Below are 17430 nucleotides of genomic sequence, written 5' to 3'. Positions count from 1 at the left end.
AGCTGAAGCTACGCTAGGTAGCTCCGCAGCAGCTAGCTTCTCCTGTCTACCTGACGCAACTCCAGCTAACTCCAAGCTGTGGAACCGCGTCTCAAGCTCGCTAAGTCTCGCCTCCATAGCCGTAAATAAACTACACTTTCTGCACCTATTCCCTTCACTAAGGGAGGCAGAGGAGTAACTAAACATTTCACACGCTGAACAGACAAAGACACCGGGTGAAACAGACGGTGAGGCCATGCTAATGCTAATAGTCGGCGAAGCCCTGTATTTGTTTAAAATGGGTTGTTTCTCACTGTTGTTATCAGGTGACTAGAATGTCCCAAGTGTTCAAATTTTAAGTAAAGTGAATACAACACACCAAGCGTTTAATATTAAGTAAAGTGAATACAACACACCAAGTGTTCAATATTAAGTAAAGTGAATACAACACAGTGTGCACAGTGCAACCAACGAAAGATTGAGAAGACAGGATGTGACGCAATACGTTACCGCTCTGGGATGAGGAGCTGGATGAGGAGATGAGAAGTGTCCCTCATCAATCCTGTGGTTGTACTGCAGCAGTCAGCTCCTCCCCATGAGATCAGCACATTGGACAAAATGAGGCCCTGCAGTTGTACATCCTATTCCCACAGGCTGAAGGAGTGTACCTGCAGGTCCAATCTCTCCCTGAACTGTGGAGCAAAAGGACACTATGTTTTTTTTTTTGCCAAATTTGACCGTCAAAATGCTTACCATGCCATCTGTGTCAGAAAAGATAAATGGCCTTTAACACCCCCAACCAGGCATGAGTATTTCGGATGCATCTTCTTTTACTGGCTTTACCATATCAGTTGCTCTTAATTGAACCTCAGAAAGGATCTGTGAGCACAAATTTTAAGGTCTCACTGAGTCATTTTTGTATTGCACAGTGGAATTTAGTCAGATATACTGTATATTATTATTATTACTGCCGTTCAAGCCACAGCCATTTAGCAGTTAACATGTGACCTAATCTAGGGAGACAAACTGCATCAGTTGTCTAAATTGTGCACATTTAATTACAATCAAACTGTTATGCTCAGGAGGACTGGCGGTCAAGTGTGGCGGAACCCCAAAGAAGGCCGACAGACACGGGAATTAAAAGTAGCTCAGACGATTTTAATGAAACAAAATAAGGACAGGAGGGAAGAAACTAAATGAGGAGGGAGGCCGAGACAAACTATGGGGGGGCGTGGGGGAACGTCTTGGATGCGGCAGACGAAGAGAGGGCGAGAGTCCGCGGGGGAGTCCAAGTGTCCAGAGGCCAGGGGGAATCCGTCCGAGGAAGGGGAAGAGGAAGAGGGCAGAGGAAGAGGGGCTAGGAAGGTTGCAGAGGAGCAGGGGGAGATGCTGGAGAATGCTGGGAGTCGCAGGGAGACACAGAGAGGCGCCGGGGGTCGCTGGGAGTCGCTGGGAGATGCAGGGAGACACAGAGAGGCGCTGGGGGTCGCTGGGGGTCGCTGGGAGTCGCTGGGGAGCCTGGAGAGATACTGGGTCGACGGTACGTGTTGCCAAAACACCAGTTAGATCAAGCACTGGCCTGAGTGCAGAGGGACCTTTTATGGGTGCAGAGTCGTTTGGGCGGATTGGGTGCAGCTGGAGGAGAGGGCACGGGTGGTAGTGGTTGAGCTGATTGCACAGGAGGAGGTGGGGCCAGAGTAGGAGTCACAACATAAACTTCTCTAACGTTGAACCAACTCTTGTCTGCCCATCATGTAACAGCATTCAGTCATCAGCTTCATGGAACAGAGTAATATATAATATATAATATATAAGGTCATTTGTACAGATCATTTGGCTAATCTAGAGCTTCTCCTTGCATTGTTTCATGCTCTATGAAAATGAAGAGAGCGTTGACGTTTCATTGTCATCAGTTACTTTTGGTTACTTTTGGCTCATGTTGTTTTGGTCTGTTCTGTGGATGAATGAAAGACGCTTTCAGACAATGGAAATGGGATGGTTAAAATAACAACACATATACCCAGATTAATAACCATAAAATAAACCAGGAACATAAATCAGAGCTAGGAGACAAACAAAGACTGAAAAAAAAAAAAAACATGAGGAGACAGTCGTGGTAAATTTCTTCTGGTGATAGTTCAGATGTGCTGATAAAAAAGGAATCTTCGTAGACACCGACTTGGTTATGAGAGATGTTTATTGGAGAGAACAGTCAGGTATCAATTGGACGCTGCAGCTTGTCCGAGGGAGGTTTTGCGGTCCCGATGGTGAAGATCTCCGAAGTGCTTTGTTCGGTAGACCCTTATATATGATCAAGTAAACACATTCCTTTCTTGTGACCTCGTGACACAATATAACCAACCAAATGGTATAGAGTCCAGTCTGAGGGCCCAAGAGCCTGTGGACCCCTGTACTCCTTCACAACAATTCCCCATAGGGGAAAAACAAGACATTAAATCACGAGCACAGAAAAGCATAGGTGACAGGACACAGATGGAACATATTTGAGATGGTGCCAAAGTGTCTGAAAAACAAGTTAAGATCTTACAGAGGTAAAGGCCTGCTGAGGATCAATACACAGGCTTCAGATACTACACAGTCTTACATGGACTTGCACACTCTACTTCAGACTGAGAACAAAACGATGTCCATCAAAAACACACTCTCGTAAAAATGTGACAGAAACACAAATGAGTTTCTAAAATAAAATGCATTTTATGCTGACGGTAACTGGATTCATGACAGTTCTCTGCAAAAATGGCTCATTTTTTATACATGGTGTGCACTGACGTGATTTTGATGATATGCAGGATTGAGATGTTGGCAGGAAGTGAAGAACAGTAATTGGAAATGATGGCAAGCGAGTATTCAAAAGCATTGGTTGAGCCTGTGCATAGCCGAGAATATCTTAAAATAGTAAAAGATATGGGTTATGATCTGTACATACTGAAGGTAGTGATTTTTCTGTGCTCTTGTCAGAACAAGGGCCTTAATTTGAGGCTTGATGTCACAGTTGCTGTTTCCCATGATATCATAACACACTGCTCTGTATTTTTGACACTTTTAGTAAGTAGTTTCATGACAGTAGTCTTACAGTTCACAAATTTTTAACCCATGTACACTGCCGAGTTTTGTTAAATCTCTGTGCTTCCAGGGACTAATTTCGGTTGGTGCAGCCACAGACAACCCAAAACTTCGACATGATCTCAGTTTTTTCGATAAGCAAATCACCTCCTGCCTCCCATCTGCAGTTGTGATGTCACTCGCAAACTACCTATTTGAGGATACATTTGAGGATACATTTTTTGCTTTTCATGAACTCTGCAAATCAACCTACTCAAATATGCAACAAAACCTTCATTAATAATTGATTGCTTGATTCAGCTGCTGCGTATCAAGTCTTTGTTAGACTCCATGTGTAATTGCCAAAGGGAGGAAGTGGCTTTCAAATGCTACGATTTTTCATTAAACTTCTGACAGAATAAATATTTTATTTCTAGGAGATGGAACACAAGAGAAAAAGAAAGCTTTAGCATTTACAACCCCCACCTCCTGAGTTTCAAAGAAAGCCACTATTGCAGCTGCCTCCTCTGTGAAATTGGTTTAAAACTATGTAGAAATGATGTCACCTAGCATAGCTTAGCTATTATAAAATACACATCTCAAATGAATGAAGAGTGGAAAAACCCTGAGATCATTATTCTTAGTAATACCATTTAAACAGGCCAAAACAACAATTAGTTTTATTTTTCTTGGGAAATTTGAAGCACTTTTTTTTCATGAAACAATATTTTCAGTGTGAATTTGTTGACATTTGTTCGATTCAACGTTTGTTCTGATGCCCGCATCACTGATACTGTAGATATTTTAGGAATTTGAGCAAATAACTGTTAACATCAAACATTTGTTGAGAATTTTTTTGGCAATTTGTCACCCTTAATTGTTTCAGATCAACATACAGTTTAAGTTTAGACAAAGAGCACTGGTATGAATACAAGGTCCTTTGGCCTTTAAATGATCGTTTCATTATTTTAGCCAAACCCTACCTGGTAATTGCTCTCTAACTGGTGGTCCAGTTAGGGAGTTTTCCTCCAGGATTTTCCAGTAGACAGCAGAAATTATAGTTCCAGCATCACAGCAGGTGGTCCAGGTCCTGAGCTCAGTCCCAGTTCATCATCCACCACCACCACGTCTGTCTGCTGGTAATCAACTGTTAGTTTGACCACAGATTAAGGTTTCACTTCCCAGTTAACAGAATATTCTCTCAAAAGTCTGGGATGTTATTTCAGCAAATATGAGGGAAGCCTTTGTGTTCCCATGAAACCATTTTCCATGGTGTCTTTCTTGTTGTTGGGAACTCTGACTAACAGAGCCCAGTGAAGCCTGCAGTTGGGCTTTGTAGACCTTTTTCAGAGTGATGTGTGAAGATCTCGATGAATTTGTGTCTCATTTATTCAGTATTTGCCACTCCTGTCGAGATGCCTCACTTTTAAAAAAAAAAAAAAAAGAATTTAACTTGTACATCATTTTTATTTTATTGCGTTAAGAAAGTATTTATTTTCTTTATCACAAATTTTTACTTTTAAAAATACAAAACAATGGAAGCAGATCCTCAGATCACAGTATATTCATTTGATGCTTTTATTTTAATCTCCTTTAGCAAGTAAATTCACAGAGGAAAAATTCTATATATATATATATATATATATATATATATATATATATATATATATATATATATATATATATATATATATATATACACACACATACATACATACATACAAAAAGATCACACTGGGGGACACGTCTTTCCTTTTTGTCCCTTTTTTCATCCACACTTCACACATTTGAGAGTGCTCATCATGTGTCCCTCATATGGTTCCACCTCTCAGAGGATGCAGACGTCAGGCAGAAAATGAGGTCTGCAATTTAATGATGCACAGCCATCGACAGGCCTCCCCGATCGCCTTGCACTTCAAAAGTGATGGATACTAATGTATCACCAAAGGAAAATCTGTCAGGAAAGGAGAAAATGGAATTGCCCGAATACAGGAAGAGGACAAGCAGAAATGGAGCAAAATGACCCACCAATATATCAGTGATGCCTTAAAATAGGAGGAAAAGCAGCATGTTTCTAAAAATGTACATGTACTGAGAATGGGAGTTTTTTGTATGGGAGTATGACTTCCTCATTGAGGATACTGTGTGGTGCAGGCAAAGAAAAGAGATAAAATCACTTCCAGTGTCTCACTTGTCCATTTTCTTTTTTTTTCCTGCATGAGAAAGCATCCATCTCAGACAGAAAAAGCCTTATTCTGCCTCCGAGACCTGGGCGAGAGGGTATTGTTCAATGGAGCAAGGCATTTCCTGCAGCAAATGAAGACCAAAATCCATCCTACAGCCTGAATTATTAACAACATACAGGATTAAGAATCCTGGGATTTACCAGAGACAGGGGAGGAGAGAGGAGAGCAGAGATGAGAGGGAACAAGGGAAGGTGATAAGAGAAGCTGGTGATGAGATGCAGGTCAGTCTCATTGTCTTTTATCAGATCAGAACCATTAAGCCCTCTGCAAATACCACAATGACCATTCCATCCTCTGACTATAACTGGAAAGAGAACTTTTGGAAATCAGGAGTATTCATGTCACAGTCTGCAGTGTAGAGTCCATCATAGCTGCTGCTGCTCTGTCAAAGCACAAATCATGTAGAGCAGACTCAGATACCATATTCTCCGCTGATCCTTGTAAAGGTTATAACATTAGAAGTAACAGTGAACATTCATTTCATCCCAGCTCTGGGGCTAATACGCAACATAATCTAGGAAACTGAAGAAATTGGATGACTAATGTCTGCCTTTTGTGGTTTTCCAACATAAATTGGAATAAGTAGGTATAAGAATAATACCAACTATAATTATATCAGCTGTCTCAAGAGCTTTGCTCCTATTACATTTAGCCATAAGTCTTAGAGACAGCTGCTTAAATATACTTGGATTTAATGTATGTGATCATTTCATTACCAGACGATTTTTTTTTTCTGTAAAGTGCTGCTATGACCTAATTTGGATTCCAGCACCTTTGGCCCTTTCTTGTTTGTTCTCTGACCGAGAGGTCCTCCGCTGGATATCCCAGGAAGCAACACATCCCAACTAACTGTACAGAAGCAGTACATTATTAAAGTAGGAACACATAAACTATGCATTTTCAGCATCTAACCTCATGTTTTCCAGGAGTGAAATCAGCAAATTCCACCGAGAAAAGTTGAAAAATATTCTTGAGCTGCAGCTTCATGGGCACCGACATTCAAACAACCAAGATGAAATCAGAAGCCTAAAGACTTGAGTGAAAGCTAAGATTGATGTGCAGCTTCTACTTGGACTGAAAGAGTTGGGATGTAACTCCCGTTGAGTCCCCTAAATGAGACCACAAAGAGCCTGAAAGGTTCTGTGTGTACAAAAACAAGTACAAACTGTTGGCGCAGAAAGACGACTGCATCTGTCAAATGATGAGAAGGTGCAAAGTAGTGGGAGTTTCTGCAAATGTTTGCAGCTGGAATGTGATTTATCAAAGTGGGACGTGCTTGGGATGCTTCTGCTCTATATTACATTACTGCAACCATCTTTTCACTGGACTGTCACAACATTCAGAGGGAAGACATCGTCTCATACACAATACAGCTGCCTCACCTCTGGCGTGTGTATATGTATGTGTGTATATGTATGTGTGTATATGTATGTGTGTATATATATATATAGTGTGTGTGTATGCATGCGTGTATATGAGTGTGCATATGCATGTGTGTGTATGTATGTATGTGTGTTTATATGTATGTGTGTGTGTGCATGTATGTGTGTGCTACGTACACAACTGTTCCTGTCATATGTTTAAATTGATGTTGTTTTTCTTTAGTCTTGAAATGCTTCATGTATCTCTTACAGGCCTTTTAAAATATAAAACACACACAAGACGTCTTCGTCATGGAAGCTGCTCTGAACATAAAGGAGCCCTGCTGTATCTTGATGAGGATCTATATCAATGAAATATCTGCAATGTATTTGTATATCTGTTGGATGTCCCTGTGTCAACCGGCACCGATCCCTACACAGAATAACAGAGGGTGTCTATTTCAGCAGTCACTGGGCAAGAGGCTGGGCTAGACCTTCGACAGGTTACAAACACACACACGCACAAACAGAAACAAACTTTGGAGCCAAGAGGCACATTTTTAACCAAGCCAGTGTGCATGAGTTTGGGCTGTGACTCAGGCAGGCATGGCGATAACCAAATAGATGGAATCAGAACCCAGAATCTTCCCAAAGCTACGCCATAGTATTAACCACTACATCCCCATACCCTCTTAATTTATAACTGATCAATATATTTGGGACATTGTCTACATTACAAAATTGTTGTTAATGACACTTGACATAAAATGCCTTCAGCGTTCTGTTGTATTTACTTAATGTGTTGCTATGTTTGAACTTTAGGATATAAAGGTCAGGGGGACATGGTAATTCTTAAAGTGTTACTAACCCTCTAACCTGACTGCAACCACACAGAGATAAAAAAGCTTGAGGGTAGAGATGAGGACAGGGGTCTGGAGGGAGGGTGGTGAAGGCTGATTGAGACATTCATGCGGGCAAGACTTGAGAAACAGTGGAGGATGACAACATTCTCAAGCTGGAGCCGTTCAAGACAAAACATGAAATAGATGGATTTGGAGCTCGGCATATACCAGTACAACAGCAGTTAATCTGTGTGAGAGGATATAAGGAGCAGAAGATCGATCAATCAATCTTTTTTTATACAGAGTCTGTTACAATCAAAATAGTTTCTAGGCTCTTTCCAGAATCCTAGGGCCTGACCCCCAACAAGCAACAGTGGCAAAAACTCCCCTTTAACAGGAAGAAACCTTGAGCAGGACCAGGCTCGTGTAGGGGGACCCTCCTGCTCATGGCTTGCTGGGTAGAGAGAGAGGAGAAGGGGGAGGACTGTTAGAAGATTAAATAGGTAGGAGAGGAGAGGAGAGGTAGAGGAAAGGAGGGGTAGAGGAGAGAATAGGCATAGATCATACAATACAATACATACAGAAATACATTATAATAAATAAAGTATGGTATGCAGCTCTGAAGGCGGCGATACCTGTAGATCAGGGGTGCTCATTACGTCGATCACGTAGGTAGTACTGGTCGATCGCGACGTGACATTAAAAAATATCAGCCTATCATTCATCCCGTCACTTGATTGATATACAGGGCAGCCAGTTAGATGACAACTGAATTTGACATTCAGGTAACCAATCAAGTGCAAATGACGACGCTAAGTGCAGCAGAACTTATGATGTCAGCCTATCATCAATCCCGTTACTTGATTGACATACAGGGCAACCAGTCAGATGACAACTGAATTTTGACCTTTAGGCAAACAACGGTGTTAAGCGCTAAGCTATTCAGCAAATTACCTCTGATTTTAAGCCATCGCTAAAGCTTATGGTCATCAAAATGAATGAGGGAGCGGGACAAAGTAAGAAGACAAAAACATATCACTTTCATATAGGCCATTGCAAACATCTACTTTCTACATGAAGATTATCAAGTCCAAATACCGTTCCACCATGACTGATGAACATTTGGAAGTGTGCTTGAGGCTGGCTGTCAGCAGCTACTGTCCGGACTATGCATCCCTGGCTGATTCAATTCAGTGCAAGTCATCAAAGTAAACTTTGGCAATTACAAAAAAATTGTTAACAGTTAATTATTATGTGTGTTTTGCAATATTGGCTCATTCGGTGATGGAAGGTACATCAACATACATTGTACATACAAAGAATCCTCAATACATTTGAAAATAATTAGATGTTTTGCACTTTTTGTGGTGGGTCAGATCAATTTGAATTGGTCATTTTGTAAGTAGCTCACATGCTGAAAAAATGTGAGCACCCCTGGAGTAGAGTCTTCCCTTTGGTGGTGTGGTGCCCGAAAGAAGGTCAATCGCGCAGTCATACGGTCGGTGAGGAGGAAGGGTGGTTGCCCGGGCCATGCTGAACACCTCGGCAAGGTCGTGGTACCACTCTGGAACCCCGGCCAGATCTGGAGGTGTGACGTCAGAAGCCGCGGTTGCCTTCGGGGCTGGCGCTGACGTCAGGCAGGACCGATGACACTCAGCTCCCCACCCTAGGATCTCCCCTGTCTCCCAGTCGAGTTGCGGGTTGTGGCGGAGCCACGGGTAGCCCAGAACCAAGGGAAAGTGCGCTCCCTCCAAGATATGGAAGTGTATCTCCTCCCGGCAGTTGCCCTGCAGCAGCATTGTCACCGGGCCCATCCAGTGACGGATGTTCCCTAAGTGATGCCCATCCAACGCTTGGGCTGGGATGAAGGACTTGTGTCTCGTGTCCAAGGGCCAGCTGCCGAACCACCTCTCCGCCGATCAAGCAGGTGTCAGCACCCGAATCAACAAGGGCAGCTAGGTCTTGTGGCCCCCCGGGAAGCAAGAAGAGAGCCTGGAGTGAAATACTGGGTTGTCGAGGGGAAGCAGAAATAGGACTCACCAGTATTCCCCCAGTTACTGGTGAGTCTGGGCTTTTACTGGACAGGTCGCCAAAAGATGACCTTGTCCACCGCAGTAGAGGCACAGGTGGAACTGACGCTGCCGCCTGCGCTCCTCCCCTGTGTGCGAGGTGCGGCCAAGCTGCATGATTGCTAAGTCAATGGCCCCATCCAGCGAGCTGGGAACGTCGTAGGCCACCTTAATGTGGGCTGCTAATCCGTGCAGGAAAGTGTCCACTAATGCGGCAGGGCTCCACTGGCACCGGCTGGCCAGGGTGCAGAAGTCAATAGAGTAATCCGACACAGACCGCTCTCCCTGGCGGAGTGCCAGCAGTCGACGTCCTGCAGAGGACCGGGAGTTCCCCTGCCCGAACACCTTGTGGAGCTCGGCAGCAAAAGCGGAGAAAGTGGAGCAGGCCTCCGATTGATGCTCCCACTCTGCCGTTCCCCAGAGCCATGCCCGTCCGGAGAGATGAGAGGTGGTGTATGCTACCTTGGCTGCCTCAGTAGTGAACGTGCGGGGCTGCAGGGAGAACAGCAGGGAGCAATTCACCACGAAGGCTTGCATGACTCCGGATTACCCTTGTACCGCTTGGGTTTGCCAACCCGAGGTTCGGGGCCCTGCTGCAGAATTACAGGAGCTGACGCTGGTACGGGGGAAGTGGCGGGCACCGCCGGTTCCAGGTGAGCTGACAGCCAGCTGAGCTGTCCAAAAAGTGCCGCGAACGCTTGCTCAATAGCCACCGTGGCGCGTCTCGCCTCCGCAGCGGAAGCCTCCACCGCCTCCTCATGCTGCTAAAGGATTCCCTCAATCCATTCCAGTCGGTCCAGTGAACACGGATTGTGCGCTGGGTTCATTATTGGCCAGATCGTACTGTCACGGACCAGATGAGAACCCAAATGCGACACCAGAGTTTGGCTAAACACCGCTTTATTGTCAGAAACAGACAACAGACACCATTCACCGAGGAGCGAGCAGAAGAGAATAGTTGGAGACAGGCAAGGTCGAGATCGGGCAGAAGGCAGACAGAATTTACCGGGGAGCAGGCAAAATAGAATGGTCAGGAACAGGCAAGGTCGGAACTGGGCAGGCAGGCAAACAGGAATACGCTGGAAAGTCATCTGAACACGAATAATGATCTGGCAGGGAGCAGGTGTGCCTCCAGGGATTAAGAAGAGGGCTCATTAGAGTCCTGATGCACAACAGGTGTGCGGGGTGAAGCGACTCACGGGCGAGATTGCTCGCAGCTGTGTCAGAATGCTGAAAAAATGTGAGCACCTCTGCTGTAAATAAATACAGAAGGGGGGGAGCAGAAAAACTACACAAGAAATAACATTACTAGTCTACTTGATGAGGAGGAGAGGAGAGGAGAGGAGAGGAGAGGAGAGGAGACCATTTCCCAGTGGGGTGACAGCGGCCTGTCAGGTGATCATGTTTCTGGACGCCGGCAGCCTTGGCCTATAGTAGCGTAACTAAGATGCTAACCTAATGATTAGACGACCCCCTAAGTATGATAATTTGTCTGCCTATGATAGTAACTGGAACTACGGAATTACTGACAAGAAGCTTTTTCAAAGAGGTAGGTTTTAAGCCTAATTTTAAAAGTAGAGATGGAGTCAGCCTCCCGTACCTGGACAGGGAGCTGGTTCCATAGCGGGGGGCCTGGTAGCTAAATGCTCGGCCCTCATTTTACTCCTAGAGACTCTGGGGACAAGACCAAGTAGACCAGTATTTTGAGAGCGGAGCGGCCTATTGGGCTGGTAAGGTTTCACTAGCTCCTCCAGGTAGGATGGAGCTAAGCCTCTGAGGACCTTGTAGGTCAAAAGAAGGGTTTTAAAAATTATTCTAAATTTAACGGGCAGCCAATGAAGAGACGCCAGGACTTATGTGATTTCTTTTGTCAATACCTGTCAGAACTCTGGCAGCAGCATTTTGGATCAACTGGAGGCTTCTTAAAGAGTTGTTTGGACACCCTGATAATAAAGAATTACAATAGTCCAGCCTGGAAGTGACAAATGCATGGACTAACTTTTCAGCATCATGGTGGGTCAGTAGTTTTCTAATCCTTGTGATGTTCCTCAGGTGAAAAAATGCACTTCTAGAGACTATTTTGATGTGTGACTTAAAGGACAAATTTTGATCAAAATTTGCTCCAAGATTCTTCACAGAGAGACTAGATGCTAGGGAGATACCATCTAGAGTGATAATGTGATCTAATCTATCCCTGAGAGGTTCAGGACCAAACACCATGACCCCAGTTTTTCCCGAATTAGGGAGAAGGAAATTTGAATACAACGATCAATGATCTACTCGGAGAGGAGAGGAGAGGAAGCCATGACCCAGTGGGGTGACAGTGGCCTGTCAAGTGATCATGTTTCTGGACCCCGGCAGCCTCGGCCTATAGCAGCATAACTAAAATGGAATAGATGGAATAACTAATCTATCCATCCATCCATCCATCCTCTACCACTTTCCAAGGTCGGGTCGCAGGGGCAACAGCCTTAGAAGAGAAGCCCAGACTTCCCTCTCCCCAGCTTCTTCATCCAGCTCGTCCGGGGGGATCCCCAGGCGTTCCCAGACCAGTCGAGATGTTGTAGAGAGTCGACATAGTCTCTCCAACATGTCCTGGGTCTTTCTGGGGGCCTCCTACCGGAGGGACATGCCCTGAACACCTCACCAGGGAAGCGCCCAGGGGGCATCCTGATTAGGTGCCCAAGCCACCTCATCTGGCTCCTCTCAACTACTCAACTACTTTTGCTTTTGTTTTTGGTGCGTTCGGTTCGTTTCATTTATCTTCATCATGTACGTAAGACTTGTGGAGTTTGCACTGGTGGCTCTACTTGTTTTTTCACTTTTCAATACCGTGTCCGGAGACCCATCGCGGAGCCGCGGCTCGCTTGTTTACAGCAGGGATCAGCTGTTCGCCCTGCGGAGCTCTGCGCCGCTGCCCAAGGAGCGACCCGATGTGCCCCCCGAGCTGAGGAGGAGGAAACGGGGATGCCGCGCCGGGGTTGAGCGCTGTGCCAGGAGGAGACGCTATCGGCCCGTCCTGCCCTCCATCATCATGGGGAACGTCAGTTCTCTCCCCAACAAGATGGATGAGCTGGCGGTCCTGACCCGGCATCAGCGGGGGTACCGGGAGTGCAGCCTGCTGCTGTTTACGGAGACCTGGCTAACCGCGCTAACTCCGGACACGGCCACACAACTCGACGGATTTACTCTTCTACGGGCAGACAGAAGCAGGGAGAGTGGTAAGAGGAAGGGAGGAGGACTGGCAGTGTTTGTGAACGATAGATGGTGTAACCCTGGGCACATCACTATCAAGGAGCAGCACTGCTGTAAGGACATCGAACTGTTAGCCGTTAGCGTGAGGCCTCACTACCTGCCGAGGGAGTTCACACATGCCCTTGCGGTGGTTGTGTACATCCCCCCCTCTACTAACGCTGATGCAGCCTGTGATGTCATGCTCTCAGCAGTGAGCAGGCTGCAGACACACCACCCTGATGCCCTCCACCTCATCTCTGGAGACTTCAATCATGCCTCTCCATCATCTTCTCTGCCCAAATTCACCCAGTATGTCACATGCCACACCAAGGACAATAAAACACTGGACCTCTTCTATGCCTCCTGTCCCCCCCCCTCTCTCATGAACTTCAGCCCACACATTCCCGACACTTCACACCCTGGCCCATGCCCATCCCCCCCACACCTCCCTGCTCCAGCCTGTCCCTCACACCACACCAGGTGAGGAAGGCCCTGAAGAAGAACAGGGCCAGGAAAGCGACGGGTCCGGATGGCATCAGCTCCAGGCTCCTGAAGTCCTGCGCAGACCAGCTGTGTGGGATCTTCAGTCACACATTCAACCTAAGCCTGAAGCTGGGGAGAGTGCCACAGCTGTGGTAGACGTCCTGCATCGTCCCAATGTCGAAGACCGCACCCCAAGGAGCTCAACAGCTACAGGCCGGTAGCTCTGACGTCTCATCTGATGAAGACGCTGGAGAGACTCATCCTCGATCACCTGCGCCCACTGGTGAGCTCCTTCATGGACCCGTTGCAGTTCACCTACCAGCCGAGCATCGGGGTGGACGAAGCCGTCATCTACCTCCTCCACACCTCCCTCACTCACCTGGGGAAGGCTGGAAGCACTGTGAGGATCATGTTTTTTGATTTCTCCAGTGCATTCAACACCATCCAGCCCAGGCTGCTGGGGGACAAGCTGCAGGTAGCTGGGGTGGATCACCACCTCACAACATGGATTTTGAACTACCTCACACAAAGACCACAGTTTGTGAGGGTGAAGGGCTCCGAGTCAGATCGGCTTCTCTGCAGCACTGGTGTGTCGCAGGGAACAGTTCTGGCTCCTTTCCTGTTCACCCTCTACACGCCCTTGTCAAGAAGGGCAATAGCAGACTGTTCCTGCTCAGGAGGCTGAGGTCTTTTGGAGTGCAGGGACCACTCCTGAGGACTTTCTATGACTCGGGGGTGGGATCAGGCATCTTCGGTGGGATAGTCTGCTGAATTAGCTCTGTCCGGGATGTCCCCTGGACTCGGTGGAGGTGGTGGGAAACGGGAGGATGATGGCTAAGCTGTCATCCATGTTGAACAACACCCCCTACAGGACACCCTGACAGCACTGGGCAGCTCATTCAGTGAGCGGCTCCTCCACCCTCGCTGTGTGAAGGAGAGGTATCGCAGATCTTTCCTGCCGGCTGCTGTCAGACTGCACAATAAACATAATGCCCGCTAACACAATCTGAATATTATATATTCTGATCTGTATATTGTATTCACCCTTTGTACTATGTACAGGTTTACAGGGGCCGAGTATCCATTTACCTGGATTATTGTAAATATACTGTACATCCTCTTTGTATATTCCAAATTCTATTCTATTCTATTTTATCTTATTTTTCTCTGCGTGCTCTTGCTGTTGTTGCACTGTAAATTTCCCCGTGTGGGACAATAAAGGACCTGAATCTGAATCAATGCGGAGGAGCAGCGGCTCAACTCCGAGCTCCTCCCGGATGGCAGAGCTTCTCACCCTGTCTCTAAGGGAGAGCCCAGCCACCCTACGGAGGAAGCTCATTTCGGCCGCTTGTACCCGTGATCTTGTTCTTTCGGTCATTACCCAAAGCTCATGACCATAGGTGAGGGTAGGAATGAAGATCGACAGGTACATCGAGAGCTTCGCCTTTCGGCTCAGCTCTCTCTTCACCACTACGGAGCGGTGCAGAGTCCGCATTACTGCGGATGCCGCACCGATCCACCTGTCGATCTCCTGCTCCATTCTTCCCTCACTCGTGAACAAGACCCCGAGGTACTTGGACTCCTCCACATGGGGCAAGATCTCCTCCTTGACCCGGAGAAGGCACTTGACCTTTTTCCGGTTGAGAACCATGGCCTCGGATTTGGAGGTGCTGATTTTTATCCCAGCCGCTTCACATGCGGCAGCGAACCGATCCAGTGATCGTTGGAGGTCACAGGCTGATGACGCCAACAGGACCACATCATCTGCAAAAAGCAGAGACCCGATCCTGAGGTCCCCAAACAGGACCATGACTGCACCTAGAAATTCTGTCCATAAAAATTATGAACAGAATCGGTGACAAAGGGCAGCCCTGGCAGAGACCAACCCTCACTGGAAAGGAGTTCGACTTACTGCCAGCAATGCGGACCAAACTCTGACACCGATCGTACAGGGAGCGGACAGCCCGTATCAGCGGGCCTGACACCCTATACTCTCGGAGAACCCCCCACAGGACCCCCCGAGGGACACGGTCGAATGCCTTCTCCAAGTCCAGAAAACACATGTGGACTGGTTCGGCAAACTCCCATGCACCCTCGAAGACCCTGCTGAGGGTGTAGAGCTGGTCCACTGTTCCACGCCCAGGATGAAAACCACATTGCTCCTCCAGAATCCGAGGTTCGACTATCGGGCGGACCCTCCTCTCCAGTACCCCTGAATAGACCTTACCAGGGAGGCTGAGGAGTGTTGTTTTCCTATAGTTGGAACACACCGTCCGGTCCCCCTTCTTCAAAAAAGAGGGACTACCACCCCAGTCTGCCAATCCAGCGGCATCGCTCGAGATGTCCACGTGATGTTGCAGAGTCGAGTCAACCATGACAGCCCTACAACATCCAGAGCCTTAAGGAATTGAGAAGTGATTGGGAAGAACGGCCCCCCCTGATCTGAACCCGAATGGTGTTTTGTTATTGGACTTGTGTGCTCGTCTCAGATTGTCCATAACAAACACCTTGTTCAGGCATAAAGGCATCCACAACTGCACTTGGCACCAGGACACCTTAGGCTGCAGGTTGATGATCGACTTTGTGGTCATGTCATCGGATTTGGGGAAGGATGCTGGACAGACCCGGCTAACCCAAACATATTGTGAGGGTCTGCTGGGAACGCCTGGCAGAGTCTCCCGTCCCAGGGAAGGCGGGGGAGTGCAGCTACGGTGGTTGCCGAGGCAAAGATCTGGGCATGGGAAGAGTTGGGTGAGGCCATGGAGAACGACTTCCGGATGGCTTTGAAAAGGTTCTGGACCACCATCTGGCGTCTGAGGAAGGGGAAGCAGTGCACTGTCAACACTTTACAGGTATCGCCGCCCTCGGAGCTGCATAATGACCTCCGGCCCCGCTGAAGTGATTGTATATCATATTTTTTGTGTGTGTTTCTGTGCTCTGTGCCTCTCCTCTCCTCTCCCTCTCCTCTCCTCTCCCCCTCCTTCTCCTTTTCCTCTCCCTCTCCTCTCCCTTCCTCTCCTCTTTCCCCTCCTCCTCCTTCTCCTCTCCTCTACCTCCCCTTCACTCTACTTCTCTTCTCCTCTCCTCTCCTCTCCTCTCCTCTCCTACCTATCCTATTTTCTACCTGTCCTCCCCCTTCTCCTCTCTCTTTACCCAGCCGGCCATCAGCAGGAGGGTCCCCCCTACATGAGCCTGGTCCTGCTCAAGGTTTCTTCTTGTTAAAGGGGAGTTTTTCCTTGCCACTGTTGCTTGTCTGGGGTCAGGCCCTGGGATTCTGGAAAGCGCCTTGAAACAATTTTGATTGTATAAGACGCTATATAAATAAAGATTGATTTGATTTGATTTGACTGTGTATAGTGGCGATGTGCTGCTGACCTCAACTTGAATGTTGTGATTCGGTGGAAGGAATACTTCGAGGACCTCCTCAATCCCACCAACACAGCTGTGTATCCAGTGAGGATAACTGATCTAACCCCCTCAAATATTACTTTTCAGATCATACCTTCATTTTCCTACAGCCAGAGTTTTGGCCTGAGAATCGGGTTGTTGAGGTTCTCCAGCCACAACTGCCTCCCAAACCGGACCGGCACCAGCTGGTGAGGATACTGGATGGTGGACGTACATTGCCATTTTAAGATCAGCCTAGCCTGGTTGCGTGGGCAGAGTCCAAACCCCCAGGCGCATCCTTGTGAGCCCCAACCCCAGGATTGGCTGCAGAGTCACGGCCAGTAGGGCGACTTAAACATCATTATTTTGCAATTTTAACGGTGAGCACATGAACCACCTTTAGTCTCCAAGGAACTATTTGCCATGGGAGACCCTACAAGGGGCATGGACAAAAAAAGCTCTTAGGATCATTAGACACTCACATCATTAGATCATTAGACACATTAGACTCCATCATAGGAAGTGGTTCAAGGAGGTTCAGTGAGGCAATGATTCAAAAGCAAAAGGTAAAAATGAATTACCGGTGTTTTGTGTTGGTCAGCAGGAAGCGGTGGGGTGGAATATTAGTTGGGTGGTTCCTATACAGGTGATCTTAGCACAGTGACTGTGATGCAAGTTTGATTCTGGGCTCAGGACCTTTCTGTGTTTGTGCACGATCTCATTGCGTTCCTGTAACAGCCTAAAAAACCCTGAGATTTCTCAAATA

General features: G+C 47.1%; 1 long non-coding RNA gene across 1 annotated transcript in view; it reads right to left on the bottom strand.

The window, feature by feature from the left end:
• Positions 1-480: 480 nt before the first annotated feature.
• The window catches only part of LOC115247191 (uncharacterized), a 67870-nt gene continuing 50920 nt past the window's right edge, over positions 481-17430 (bottom strand). Inside the window, exon 3 of the long non-coding RNA XR_003886247.1 lies at positions 481-671. This is a non-coding gene — a long non-coding RNA (uncharacterized lncRNA). The remainder of the gene's footprint in view (positions 672-17430) is intronic.

This window comes from Takifugu rubripes, chromosome 20 (assembly GCF_901000725.2).
Source record: "Takifugu rubripes chromosome 20, fTakRub1.2, whole genome shotgun sequence".
Lineage (NCBI taxonomy): Eukaryota > Metazoa > Chordata > Actinopteri > Tetraodontiformes > Tetraodontidae > Takifugu > Takifugu rubripes.
This window is presented reverse-complemented; position numbering and strand designations above follow the sequence as displayed.